This window comes from Diceros bicornis, chromosome 8 (genome assembly GCF_020826845.1).
Source record: "Diceros bicornis minor isolate mBicDic1 chromosome 8, mDicBic1.mat.cur, whole genome shotgun sequence".
Classification (NCBI taxonomy): domain Eukaryota; kingdom Metazoa; phylum Chordata; class Mammalia; order Perissodactyla; family Rhinocerotidae; genus Diceros; species Diceros bicornis.
The window spans coordinates 52335873-52351339 of NC_080747.1; positions in this window are offsets into that span (position 1 = coordinate 52335873).

Genomic DNA, 15467 nt, shown 5'->3' on the forward strand with positions numbered 1-15467 from the left:
CTAACGTAGCTCTGCTTTGTATCTTTGAAATAATTGTGGTTTGCATCTGACCACTATTTATACATAACATGTTTACTGTAATGCTCCCAAGTCTGACAATTGTTTCTAATACAGAGTTGCAGTATTCTGGCTCACGTTCCTATAGTTCTTTTCATGAAATATTTGGGAGTGCTTTTTCAGAATGGAAAGAACAAATAAACTCTTCCTTAAGAGTGACAGGAATCATGAATAACTTCAAGACCAGGATAAGGAAAGGGTATTCCTGAGGACTGAGAACTCCGGCTACTTCTCCTGGGTGTGCTCAATCTAAAATACTAAATTGCCAATGACTCTAATGTGAGGTAACCAGTTATGAAGAGACTGAGGCTGATAACATGTTTTAGTCATGTCTTGTTGATGCATCAAGGAGTGCACAGAATAGTGGAAAGATCGATTGTAGTGATTGATTATGTTTGTAAGCATATGCAAGTCTTCTTAAGTGAATAAACGGGTCTTCCAAATAGTAAGTGTTGAAATGTTTACAGGTGTTTTCAAGGGTAAGATTTTACCATTTTCTTGTGTTTGCTCTTGCTTTATACATACTTCCAGTTTAAGAGTGCCTACGTTCACTATTTAAAATAGTTATTTTACTATTTTTTTACATAGCTCTTGATTTTGTGAATATAATGTCCATATGAGAACAAAAATTTTAATATTATTTTGGAAAAAATATTGTTACCTTAAGAGAAAAATAATGGAAAAGAATACTATGAGAAAATAGCCAAGATGGTATGTGTAGTAGTTACTGAAATGGTTGATTATGGATCATTTTTTCCCTGCTGCTTGACACATTATGTAGTATCCAAATGTTATATTAATTTAAATTGCTTAGATAATCAGAACCAAGTAACAGAAAATTCCAAAAAGTTTAGAAAATTAACTTAGCCTAAGATTGTTTACTTGAATATACCTTTTGGGATCTTTTAATGAATTTTCTATTTTTAAATTTCAAAATGAAAAAAGTTTAGAATTGACTTATTTCATAATAGGTGATGTAAAAATTAACTTGTAATAATGAAATTAAATTTTATAAAATGTGCTTTTTAAATAATCAATAATTCCCATATTCGTATTTGTGATTGTAGTAAAGAGGCAAAATAAAAATAGATATTGTTACAGGAACCTATTTTACCTTCAAGCAAGTCATATAAACAACTATGGAAATCTCAAATGCAAAAACAAAAATAAAGCAAAACATATTCCCTAAATAAAAATGAGGAAAATATTAGAATGAATCATTGAATATCATTCTGTTCTATTTGATATTAATATTGACTCACTAAAATATAATGATATAAATTTAAATATGAATGTCAGATGATAAATGTGGAATAGCCGAGATTCAAACTCATGTGCTTCAAATTATGACCACAGTACCAGATTTATTCTCTGTCCTCCACAATTACATGTACTAGAAATGGGCAATGTATCATTTAATATGGAGGGAATAATAATGAAGTCCAGTTACAAATTTGATCAGCTAAAAATACTAGTAAACATTTAAGTATATATTTATATATGTAGAGCTATATCCTACCTTATAAGAATTTATGTTTTATTTATGTCTACACATCTACATATCAATAATTAGCTATCTTTATTAACCTACAGATACAGATATTTGAACTTGTATAAAGAATTCAGCAAAGTCACTTCATTGCCTAATATTTTGATGTATTTTCATCTGGGTTCTGGAAGATGTTCCCCCTCTTAGTTACATGACAGACTCTATTATAGCAGGGATTGATTTTTGTGTGTACTGCGAAATGATCACTACAATAAACCTAGTTAATATCCGTCACCACACATAGTTACAAAAATTGTTATTTTTTTGTCTTGTGATTAGGATTATTAAGATGTACTCTCTGAACAATATTCAAATATGCAATACAGTATTATTAACTATAGTCACCATGCTTATTTATTTTACAATGACCTTTGACATTTATTTTATAATATAGTTTGTTCCTTTTGACTCTCTTCGCCTACCCCTACCCCTTGCCTCTGGCAACCACCAATCTGGTCTCTGTGTCTATGAGCTAGTTTTATTTTTTTTGTAATTTCACATATTAATGCAATCATACAGTACTTATCTTCTTCAGTCTGACTTATTTCACTTAGCATAATGTCTTCAAGGTTCATCCATATTATTTTGCAAATGGCAAGATTTTATTCTTTTTTATGGCTGAATATTTTTCCATTGTGTGTGTGTGTGTGTGTGTGTGTGTGTGTGTGTGTGTGTACATATAGCTGCAATGTACATGGGGGTGCATATATCTTTTTGAGTTAGAGTTTTTGTTTTCTTAGGATAAATACCCAGAAGTGGAATTGCTGGATTATATGGTAGTTCTATTTTTAATTGTTGAGGAAACTCCACAGTGGCTGTATCAATTTACATTTCCAACAGTGTACAAGGGTTTCCTTTCATCAACATCATTGCCATCATTTGTTCTCTCCTCTCTTTTTGATAAAAGCCATCCTAACAGGTGTGAAGTGATAGCTCATTGTGGTTTTGACTTGCATTTCTCTGATGATTAGTAGTGTTGAACACCTTTATGTGTACTTGTTGCCCATTTGAATATCTTCTTTGGAAAAATGTCTATTCAAGTCCTTTGCTCATTTTTTAATTTGGTTATTTGTTTTTTTGCCATTGAGTTGTATGTGTTCCTTATGTATTTTTGATAAGAACCCCTTCGATATATGGATTGCAAATAGTTTCTCCCACTTTTTAGGTTGCCTTTTCATTGTGTTGATCATTTCTTTTGCTGTGCGGAAGCTTTTGAGTTTGATGTAGTCCCACTTGTTTACTTTTAATTTTGTTGCCTATGCTTTAGGCATTAGATCTAAAAGATCATTGCCAAAACCTATGTCAAGAAGATGTTTCCTGATATTTTCTTCTAGGAGTTTTACAGTTTCAGGTCTTAAATTGTGATTAGAGTAAGATGGGGTCTAGTTTCATTCTTTTGCATGTGAATATCCAGTTTTCCCAACACCATTTATTTAAGAGACTGTCTTTTCTCCATTGAGTATTCTTGGCTCTTTGTGAAATATCACTTGACTGTATATATATGGGCTTATTTCTGGGCTCTCTATTCTGTTCCATTGATCTACGTGTCTGTTTTTATGCCAATGCCATACTGTTTTGGTTACCATCATTTTGTAATATAGTTTGAAATCAGAGAGCATGATGCTTCCAGCATTGTTCTTTCTCAAGATTGCTTTGGCTATTCAGGGTCTTTTGTGGTTCCCCACAAATTTTAGGATCGTTTGTTCTATTTCTGTAAAAAATGCCATTGGAATTTTGACAAGGATTGCATTGACTCTGTAGACTGCTTTGGGTAGTATGGACATTTTAACAACATTCTTCCAATCCATTGGCATGGAATATCTTTCCATTTGTTTGTGTCTTCTTCAATATCTTTCATTAATGGCTTATAGTTTTCAGCATACAAGTATTCACCTCTTTGGTTGAATTTATTCCTACGTATTTTATTCTTTTTGATGCAATTGTAAATGGGATTGTTTTCTTAATTTCTATTTCTAATAGTTTGTTATTGGTGTATAGAAATGCAACAGATTTTTGCGTATTGATTTTGTATCCTGCAACTTGACCGAATTTGTTTACTAATTTTACCAGGTTTTTTGGCAGGATTTTTTTTTGTTTAGTTTTTTTGTTTAGGATTTTCTATATATAATATCACGTTATCTGCAAATAGTGAGAGTTTTACTTCTTCCTTTCAAATTTGGATGCCTTTTATTTTTTTTCCTTGCCCAATTTCTCTGGCTTGGACTTCCAATAATATGTTGAATAAAAGTGGTGAGAGTGGACATCCTTGTCTTTTTCTTGATCTTAAAGGAAAAGCTTTCAGCATTTCACCATTGAGTATGATCTTGGCTATGGGCTTGTCATATACGGCCTTTATTATGTTGAGATACATTCCCTCTATACCTACTTTGTTGAGAGTTTTTATCATAAATGGATGTTGAATTTTGTCAAATGATTTTTCTTCATGTATTGAAATGATCATATGATTTTTCATTTTATTAATGGGGTGTATTACATTGATTGACTTGTGGGTATTGAAACCCATTTGATCATGGTGTAGGATCCTTTTACTATATTGTTGAATTTGGTTTGCTAACATTTTGTTGAGGATTTTTGCATCTATGTTCATCTGGACAATTGGCATTTAATTTTCTTGCCTTGTGGCATCCTCGTCTGGTTTTAATATCAGGGTAATGCTACCCTTGTAAAATGAATATGGACTTATTTTTTTTGGAAGAGTTTGAGAAGGATTGCTGTTAACTCTTCTTTGAATATTTGATAGAATTCACCAGTGAAGCTATCCAGTCCTGGATTTTTGTTGTTGTGAGGTTTTTGATTACTGAATCAATCTTCTTACTAGTAATCAATGTGCTTAGATTTTCTATTTCTTCATGATTCAGTCTCGATAGGTTGTATGTTTCTAGGAATTTACCCATTTCTTCTAGATTGTCCAATTTGTTGGTATATAATTGTTTGTAGTTATCTCTTATAATCCTTCATAGTTCTGTGGTATCAGTTGTAATGTCTCCTCTTTCGTTTCTGATTTCATATAATTGAGTCCTCTATTTTTTTTTTTTATGAATCTGGCTAAAGTTTGTCAATTTTATCTTTCTGAAGAACCAGCTCTTAGTTTCTTTGATATTGTCTGTCTTTTTAGTCTCTATTTTATTTTTGCTCTCATCTTTATCATTTCCCTTCTTCTATGAACTTTGGGCTTTGTTTGTTTTTCTTTTTCTAGTTCCTTTAGGTGTAAAGTTAGATTGTTTGAGATTTTTCTTATTTTTTGAGGTAGGCCTGTATTGCTATGAACTTTTCTCTTAGAACCGTTTTTGTTGCATACTAGGGATTTGTGTGTGTCTATATCTGTCTTCATTTGTCTCTAGGTATTTTTTAATTTCTTCTTTGATTTCTTTCATGACTCATTGTTTGTTCAGTAGCCTATTGTTTAATTTCTCTGTTTTTGTGATGTTTCCAGGTTTCAGACTGTAATTAATTTCTAGTTTCATACCATTGTTGTTGGAGAAGATGCTTGATATAATTTCAATCTTCTTAAATTTATTGAGACTTGTTTTGTGGCCCAACATGTGATCTATCCTGGAGAATGTTCCATGTGCACTCGAGAAGAATGCGTATTCTGCTGCTTTGGGGTAGAATGTCTTGAATATATCTGTTAAGTCCATCTGGTCTAATGTGTTTTTTAAGGCCAATGTTTCCTTATTGATTTTCTGTCTGGATGATATATCCATTGCTGTAAGTGAAGTGTTCAAGTCCCCTAATATTATTGTACTGCTTTTAATTTCTCCCTTTAGGTTTGTTAATATTTGCTTTATATATTTAAGTGCTCCTATGTTGCAGGTATATATATTTATAAATGTTATATCTTCTTGCTGGATCGACCACTTTATCATTATGTAGTGCCCTTCCTTGTTTTTTTATTACAGTCTGTGTTTTAAAGTCTATTTTTCTGATGTGAGTATAACTACTCCAGCTTTCTTTTGGTTTCCACTTTCATGGATTATCTTTTCCCATACCTTCACATTCAGTTGTGTGTTTCCTTACTTCTGAAGTGAGTCTTCTGCAGGCAGCATATGGATGGCTCTTGTTTTTTAATCTGTTCAGCCACTCTCTTTCTTTTGATTGGCAAATTTACTCCGTTTACACTTAAAGTAATTATTGAAAGGTGTTCACTTATTGCTATTTTGTTAGTTGTTTTCTGCCTGTTTTTGTAGTTTCTCTCTGTGCCTTTTTTCTCTTTCTCTCTTTCCCTGTGTTTTGATGGCTTTCTTTAGTGTTACATTTAGTTTCCTTTATTATTATCTTTTGTGTATTTACCATGAGCTTTTTTTGTGGTTACTGTGTGGGTCACATACAACATTCTATGTGTATAACAGTCTCTTTTAAGGTGATAGGAACTTAAATTTGAACACATTCCAAAGCTTTAGTTTTACTCCTCTCCCCACATTTTATATTTTTGACGACACATTTTACATCTTTTTGCTTTATGCATCCCTTAACTAGTTATTTTAATTTTAGTTAATTTTACTACTTTTGTCTTTTGACATTTATACTTGCTTTATAAGTGATTGATCTATTAGCTTTACTATATATTTACCTTTTTTTCCAGTGAGATTATTACTTTTATATGTTTTCTCATTATTAATTAGTGTCTTTTCTTTTCAGCTTAGTGAAGTCCCTTTAACATTGCTTATAAGGCACGTTTAGTGTTGATGAACTTCTTTAGCTTTTGCTTCTCTGGAAAACTCTTAATCTCTTCTTCAATTCTGAATAAGCTTTCCAGGTAGAGAATTCTTGATTGGCAATTTTTTCCTTTCAGTACTTTGTAAATGCCCTGCCTCTCCCTTCTAGCCTGTAAACTTTTGCTGAAAAATCTGCTGGTATACTTATGGGGTTTCCCTTGTATGTAGCAAGTTGTTTTCCTCCAGGTGCTTTTAAGATTCTCTCAATATCATTAACTTTTAATATTTTAATTATAATGTGTCTTGGTGTGGTTCTCTTTGGGTTCATCTTATTTGGAACAATCTGGATTTCCTGTACGTAGATGTCTGTTTCCTTCCTCAGATAGGGAAGTTTTCAGGCATTATTTCTTCACATAATTTTTCTGGCCTTTCTCTCTCTCCTCTCCTCCTGGGATCCCTATAATACAAATGTAATTCCTCTTGATGTTGTACCAGAAGTCCCTTAAGGTATCTACCTTTTAAATTCTTTTTGTTATTTTGCTGCTCTGTCTGGGTGAGATCCATTGCTTTGTTTTCCAGTTCACTGATTTGAGCTTCTACTTTATCCACTCTGTTGAACTCCTCTAGTGTATTTTTCAGTTCAGTTACCACTTCTGCTTGGTACATTCTTATATTTTTTTATCTCTTTGTTAAAGTTCTCACTGTGTTCATCCATTCTTCTGGGTTCAGTGAGTATCTTTATGACCATTAGTTTGGACTCTTTATCACTAGGTTGCTTATCTCCCTTTCATTAAGGTCTTCTTCTGGAGATTTGTCTTGTTCTTTGGTTTGGAACATACTCTTTTGTCTCCTGGTTTTGCCTGACTTTCTGTGTTTGTTGATGTGTATTAGGTGAAACAGCTACCTCTGCCAGTCTCGAAGGAATGGTCTTGCGTAGGAGATGATCCTTGGGGCCTAGAAGCACAATCTTCCCTGTCCTTCAGAACCAGGTGCTCAAGTGGTGTCCCTTGTGTGACTGTGCATGCCTACTGGCTGTGGTGGGGCATAGCTGCAGTGCCAGCTGGGTGGGGCATGGGACATCTGGCCCAGCCGTGGCATGGCTTCTGTGTGGGGTGCTTCCCTGGCTGTGGCACAGCAGCAGGGAGGACATGGTGTGCTTGCCCAGTCTGGCTGTGGCGTGGCTGCTGTACGGGCTGAGTGGGTGCAGAGCATGCCCACCAGTACTAGTAGGCTCAAGGGAAGGCACCAAAAATAGTACCCACCAGCTCCATCTCCAGCAAGTTAGAATGAAATTGCAAAAATGGTGCCTTCCAGCAATTCCATCCCCAGGGAAAGTCACTGAGAGTTCCTACCTCTCTGGCAGCCACAGTAGGATAAGTAAATGGGTTTCCCACACTTATGGTCTAGGTTCTTTTTAAACTGTTGCTTTTGCACTGGATCTTAGGTTTAGTGGGTCTGTGTGCTAGCCCTTTAAGAGCGGGTTCACCATTCCCTACAGTTTTATAGTTCCCCTGGACTTTATCCCTGTAGATTTTCAAAACCAGACATTTTAGGGACTTGTCTTTTCAGTGCCAGACCCAAGGGTTGGGGTGCCTATGTGAGGCAAAGTCCCTTCACTTCTCCATGGAAAGTTCCATATTTTGGGCATCGCTTCTTGACTGTGCATCCCAAGACTGTGTGTCTGCAGCTCTTACTTGTCTCAATGAATCTCTTTAATCTTTTGTTGTGGAGATGCTGTTTATCTCATTCAGAGGTACTTTTAAGAGGAAAATTATTCCATATGTAGCTGTAAATTTGTTGTATCTGTGGGAAAGGTGAGTTCAGGGTCTTTCTATGCCACCATCTTGAACCACTCCTCCTCAAGGTATTTTTTCATTTCTACTTTGACACATTAGCATGTTGTTTAATCTTCACATTGGGCCCCACATCTGGGCAACCTAACAAAACCCCTGTTAATATGGAGACATATTAACAAGATTCTAAAGTAATTTATTTTCTGTTTCAGCACATTTCCCTAAATAAACAATCTTTGAAACATTCTAAATTCTGATTCTCTAACGAGTTAAAATATTTAACCATTATCCTTTACCAATTAAATTTTCTGATTTATGACCAGTTTGGTGCATTTAATGCCTTATTTTCTCTACCATTGACTTATTTACTCTTACCAAAAGTATATAAACAAATAAGAAAAATAAATATGGTAGTTTTGCCTTCAATCAGATAACCTGGTCAAGTTGCAACGCCGACTGGACTTAAATGTTTTCATAATCCTTACTTGAGGACAAACTCCTTTGTGGGCTTCTGTCAAAATTTTGAAATGGACGAAATAACATCAAAGTGGCTGAAATGAAAATAATAGATATTAATAACATAGAAATATCTTTTAGGAATTTTTTATGTTCTAAATTGGCTCAAAAACCCCCCTAATTTACAAATGCTTTGGCTGAAAGCTAAGCCCCTCATGGAGTAAATTTTTGTTAAATAAATGCAATAAATGCTCTTAAGGATTTTTTTCCTACTTTTAAACAAATGATGAATGTTATATGTAGTCTTTATTGAAATGTCCATAACATGAAAATACACAGTAATGGAAGCATAGACATGAAAATGAAATTTTAAAGCTGTATAGAATAATTGCCCTTTTCTAAGATATAAAATTTAAATTTATAAAATAGTTTTTAAAAATTTATTAGAAACAGAAAGAAAAAGCAAAAGATACCTGAATCCGTTTATTTACACAGTCTCAGCATCAAGAGGCAGTATATGCGATTAAAGCACAGACTCTGATACTAGTCATTATGGGTATAAATCTTTACTTCATCAATTTCTAGCTGGGCATATGTTGCTAAGTTTTCTATACTTGTTTTCTCTTAGGAAAAAATAAGGATAATATATTTCCTCTCTTGTAGGTTCATGTGAAAATTAAGTTATTTAATATATGTAAAATGCTAAGAACAGTGCCTGGCACATAGTGGGCACTATATAATTGTCTGCTGTTCATTTGACTTCTTAGAAACATATTACCAAGGTGAGATTCTGTTAGTTCCTAATATGACAGCACTAAAAATATTTCCAAGGTGAGATTCTGTTAGTTCCTAATATGACAGCACTAAAAATATTTCCAAAATTATCTAATTTTACACTTTATATGGGACGCCACCACAGCATGGCTTACCAAGCAGTGCGTCGGTGTGCGCCCGGGATCCGAACCAGCGAACCCCGGGCCGCCGCAGCGGAGCGCGCGCACCTAACCGCTTGCGCCACCGGGCCGGCCCCTGACCCCATCTTTTAAGCCTCACCCCCAATTCTTCCCCTTTGGGCTCTGCATCTGGGCAACCTAATAAAAACCCTGAAGACCACCCCATTTGGTGTTGGTCAGTGGGAGGTTCAAATACAAGTCCCTAGCTGTGTGCCGAAACCCCAACCTTGGCCCAGTGCCCTAAGCACAATAAAAACCCCAAACCCAGTCTCCTTTTCCCACTTTCTCAAGCCACATTCACACCAGCTTGAAAGGCCTATCCTCCTTTCCCCAGAAAAGCCCAATTGTGTAAATAATATACCTTTTCATACCTTCTTGCTGTGTATGTCTGTGTGTGACATCATGAGTATCAACAAATTTTGGGAGGGCCTTTATCCTGTCTTTGTAGGTAGCTAAACTATGTATGGATAAACTAGGGAATATTATCATTATTCTGTAAAAATTACAGAAATAAAGATTACCCAAGAACATTCAATGTATACACAGAGTGATATATCTCATTATAAACAAGAATACTATCGTTTTTATCAGAAGAATTTTTTCCAGAATTAATTTTTCCACAAGTTTTTGGTTCAGACTTCTCTTACTAGCATTCTTTTAAAAAAAATCTAAACTTCTTGAGCAACATTTATTTTTATTTTCTTGAACAATTCCTTTATACTTCTCCAAGAGAACACTTCTTCTGTTCTCTTGACATGTAACAGTTTTATGCATCCTTTCAAGAAGTTATAGATATAATACTCCACAAAGAGTTGAGCATTAAAGGATCATTTATCCCTGCTTTTTATGACACACTTGCGATATTAAATTTCTATAACAAATGAGAGTTTTAAATAACGAATTCTATACTTCTCAATCATGTTCAATTTATGATCTAATTATTTCTGATGAAATAGGTTCCAGTTAGGCTTTCACTTATTATCCGGCATGTTTAATACATTTTTCCTCAGCACCTATTTACGTTGTTTTGCACCATTAAATTTCACTTAGCGATTTGATTCTGTCTGACATGCAATGGATGAGAAAACTGAATGTTTAAGTAATTGCCAATAAGAAAGACGTTAACCTGAATTTGGGTGTTGTTTTAGAAGATATGTTTTAGCAGTAGATAAACCTGCATAATTATGACAGTCAGAATTTTATATGACAAAAATTTCATTTGTTGTGATTTTTCTAGGGAGGAAAGGCAGAAACTGATATTGTCATGGGGCCACTGCCAACAGTTGCCCCTGAAATTTGGTCCATGGCATTTCTCTTGTACTTATGTACCTGCATTGAAAACTATTTAAACGATCTCTTTTGTACCTTTCCATCAAATTTCTAAGAAACCTGAGATAATCAAAATTAACATGAAAACTAAAACCTAGAATATTTATTTTGTCTTTAAATCTTAACATATAACTATAACATGAAATGATCTAATAACTCTAGTGTAAAGCTGCTTAGATGAAAGTTAGTTTGGGTGGAACAAACTGAAATTGTACACACACATCCTGCACACAGAAAGATGAAGCATTGTCAAACGTTTAGTCTCAACATGGCAGATTGAGCACATATTGTTTATGTAGAATATATTAAGAAATTGTGTTAGATATGAATTACAATAAACCAAAGTCCTATCAACATTAGTCCATGTGTGTTGACACTGGGACTCACATCCAGTGGCCTAGTATTTTAAATGGGAAGTAGTCATACCACTTATCATTTTTGATACATGACATTTTTTCTTTACACTGCTCTGTGAGAGCAAAGACCTTATATGATTTACTCATTGCTGCTTCCATCATTGTATCCATAATAATTTGAGCCTTGGAGAACAAAATCAAGTAGGTAGAATTGGGAAAAAAAAAAAATAAATAGTCTGGAGAAATGACCAGACCCTAACATGAGCCTATAGAATTATGTTAGTATTGTATTTGTTGTTTTTTGAAAGGTAACAATACAAAGGAAAAGTAAATAAAAGAAATACAGAAGAAGTTGGGCAGTTAGGAAAGGCTTAAAGGATCCAGCAGGACTATGTCAATATGTTGAAGGTCTGGTGAGATTGGAAGCATTGATTAAAAATTAAAGCAAGAAGATTGGACAACAGGTGCTCAGAAATGCAAGCATTTTAGACAGCACGATGAGACAAGGTGTATCTTAGGCAGGAGAGCAGCAAAGAATGACCCACAAGCCATGTCCTTGAATGGCCTGCAAGTTAGAATGCTTTTTACATTTTTAAGTGTTTGCAAAAAAATAAAAAGAAGGCTACTTCGTGATATGAGAAAATTATATGTGATTCCAATTTAACTGCCCATAAGTAATATTTTACTGAGAAACAGCCATGCTCATGTCTTTATGTACCGTCTATGGCTGTTTTTACACTCTAAGAGCAGACTTGAGTAGTTGTTACAGAGAATATATGGTCCACGAAGCCTCAAGTGGACCCCTAGATGTTTGCTGACATCTGTCTTAAGCTGCTGATACCAGACGAGAGTTTTTGTGTTTATTTCTACCAATAAAAGCTGCTAGACTTAGCAAGGTGGCTGTTAGTTACTATGTGATTTCTGGCTAGAGTGACAGTAGAGAGCAAGGCAATTTCAGACATATGATTTGGTTGTTCATAAGACATTAAAATTCCATACCATATTTTTTCAAGGAGTTTTTTTCTTGTTAAAAGAATCCCAAATATGAAAAGAAGAATATCATATCCACTCCATTATGTAAAATCATAGTGATATAAAGTCATAATTTGGAAAACTAATGTCTTAATAAAAAAGTTATAGCCATTAAAATATCTTCCTCATCTATTAAGACACATTAAAAATAACAGAAATTTTATACGTTTCTAGAAGAGTCAAAAAACACATATCTGAGAAACTCCTTACCTTCATGAATGCGACTGATGAGAGTGAATGATGGTTTAAATGTATCCTTCTCTAAGATGTATAAGACATCCTGGATATAAAAAATGGTTACTCTTTTAAAGTACTTTAAATCTCATAGAATGATAAAGAAAAAAAATATAATAGAAGTTCCAAAAAGTTTTTTGTTTAGCAGGCTTCCATGCTACGCAGTTTAGCTTTGCATGATTTCCCCACAGCCTTTGCAGAAATGTTATTAACTTCAGAAAATTGTTTCTCCTCCTGCATGTTGAGAGAAAAAGCAATTTGAAATGTTTATTTTGTGTTTGAAGTTTCTATTCATAAAGAAAAGTTGAAAACATTATTGTTGACTTCAATTTGTGGCTCAAACCACCAAAAGTGTACATTCATGCAATGATTTACTCCAGTTTGGGTCTGATAATGAAAGTAATCTCACATTTTCTTCTTTCATTAATACAAATTGATGTAAAAGGTACTTTGCATTTCCATGAAGAGAAAGGAAGCCACCGCCATTTTCATTTTCCCCTGGTGTTAGATGAAATACCTTGTTCCTAGATGGAGGTCAAGAGAGCCATTCCATCCTAATAGAATTTGTAGAGTTAAGATCTTGCTCCTTCACATTAAGTGAACTGAAACCCATTGCTAATTACTATATTTTGTGTACTGATATATAAACAAGGAAACTCTGCAATAAAGAAGTAGATTCACTATCTTGCAAACGTCCTTTTACTTGAATGGGTGTGTGGTAAAATGGCCTGTTAAGTACTTTAGTATGGTTTATTGGCCAATCAAGTTATACACAGCTTATAAAAGCCATTGGCTATTTACATTTTGGTAAACTGCAAGCCTGAACACTCTCAATAAGGTAATAAGTGTACATTTCTACATAAGATTTCTATTGCCTCAGGAACTGTACTTCCTGTGTAATGGCTCACACTCCACTGACCTGATTAAACTGCTAATTATACTGTATTGAATGTGTCTCTATAATGCTCACACACAAACAAAATCACACCCTGCTATAACGGTAGTTATTAGGATTAAAAAAAAAAACTTGAGAAACTCACTTTTTTTATATAGAATTCAGATTGTGTTTTACTCATGTTAGCACAGCTGGAAGTGCTTAACTATAAAAACAATGAAAATAGAATTCAACTAAAATATAACCATATAAATATATATCAAGGAAATATACATATATCAAGAATTTCTATAAGCATATATAAGCCAATAAATGAAAGATTTCTTTGACTATTAACATACAACCTTCATAAAGTTTGGGGCTTTGTCTTATACCACATTGAAACCACAACAATCAGTCAGTGTCTCCTAGTACATAACTATTAACGAAATGAATAGTAAATGAATGATTGAATAAAATATATTTTCTATTTCAGTAAGATTTTATTCTCTGGTTCTGCTTTGGATTCCTTGGCTTCTTATTTATTTTGTTAGTACCATTCACGTGTAATAACAAATGCCAAACATTTGAATGAAATAAATTTAAAAATCCATCTACAATCTGATGTCAAAAATCCCTTGGATAATGTCATCATATTTCTAAAGCACTGATACTTGTACTCTTATAGTCAATAGTGTATAGCCACTTATTATTGGTTGACCTATTTCTAGAGTATGCAGTGCCAGATTTTGTATAAACACAGAAAATCACTAAAGACATTAACAAAATGAAGAGTAAAAATCATATGATCGTCTCAGTAGATGCCAAATAAGCATCTGACAAAATTCAACATCTACTTATGATAAAAACTCTCAACAAAGTGGGTATAGAGGGAACATACCTCAACATAATGAAGTCCTCAACATAATATATATGACAAGCCCACAGCTAACATCATACTGAACAGTGAAAAGCTGAAAGTTTTTCCTCTAAGATTAGGAACAAGACATGGATACTCACTGTCGCCACTTTTATTCATTGTAGTATTAGAAGTCCTAGCCAGAGAAGTTAGGCAAGAAAAAGAAATAAAAGGCATCCAAATTGGAAAGGAAGAAGTAAAACTGTCATTATTTGCAGATGACGATATATATAGAAAATCCTATAGACTGCACCAAAAAACTGTTAAAACTAATAAATGAATTCAGTAAGGTTGCAGGATACAAAGTCAATATGCAAAAATCTGTTGCATATATACACACTAATAACAAAATATCAGAAACAGAAATTAAGAAAATCCCACTTCTAAAAGAATAAAATACCTAGAAGTAAATTTAATCAAGGAGGTAAAAGACTTGTACACTGAAAACTATAAGACATTGATGAAAGAAATTGAAGATAACATAAATAAATGGAAAGATATTTTGTGCTCATGGATTGGAAGAATTAATATTGTTAAAATGTCCATACTCCCCAAAGCCATCTACACCTTCAATGCATTCCCTACCAAAATTCCAATGGCATTTTATTACAGAAATAGAGCAAATAATCCTAAAATTTGTATGGAACAATGAAAGACCTCGAACAGCCAAAGCAATCTTGAGAAAGAAGAATAAAGCTGGAGGCATCATGCTCCCTGAATTCAAACTATAGTACAAAGCTATAATAATCAAACAGCATGGTATTGGCATAAAAACTGAAACTTAGATCAACAGAACAGAATAGAGATCTTAAAAATACCCCATGCATATATGGTCAATTAATTTATAACAAAGGAGCCAAGGATATACAATGGGGAAAGGATGGTCTCCTCAATAACCACTGTTGAGAAAACGGGACAACTGTATGCAAAAAATGAAACTGAACCACTATCTTATACAATACACAAAAATTAACTCAAAGTGGATTAAAGATTTGAAGGTAAGACCTAAAACCATCAAACTCCTAGAAGAAAACATAGGTGGTGAGCTCTTTGACATTGGTCTTGGTGATGATTTTTTGATCTGACTCTAAAGGAAAGGCAATACACACAAAAATACACAAGTGGGACTACATCAAACAAGGAAGCTTCTACACAGCAAAGGAAACTATCAACAAAATGAAAAGGCAATCTACTGAATGGCAGAAAATATTGGCAAATCATATATCAGATAAGGCATTA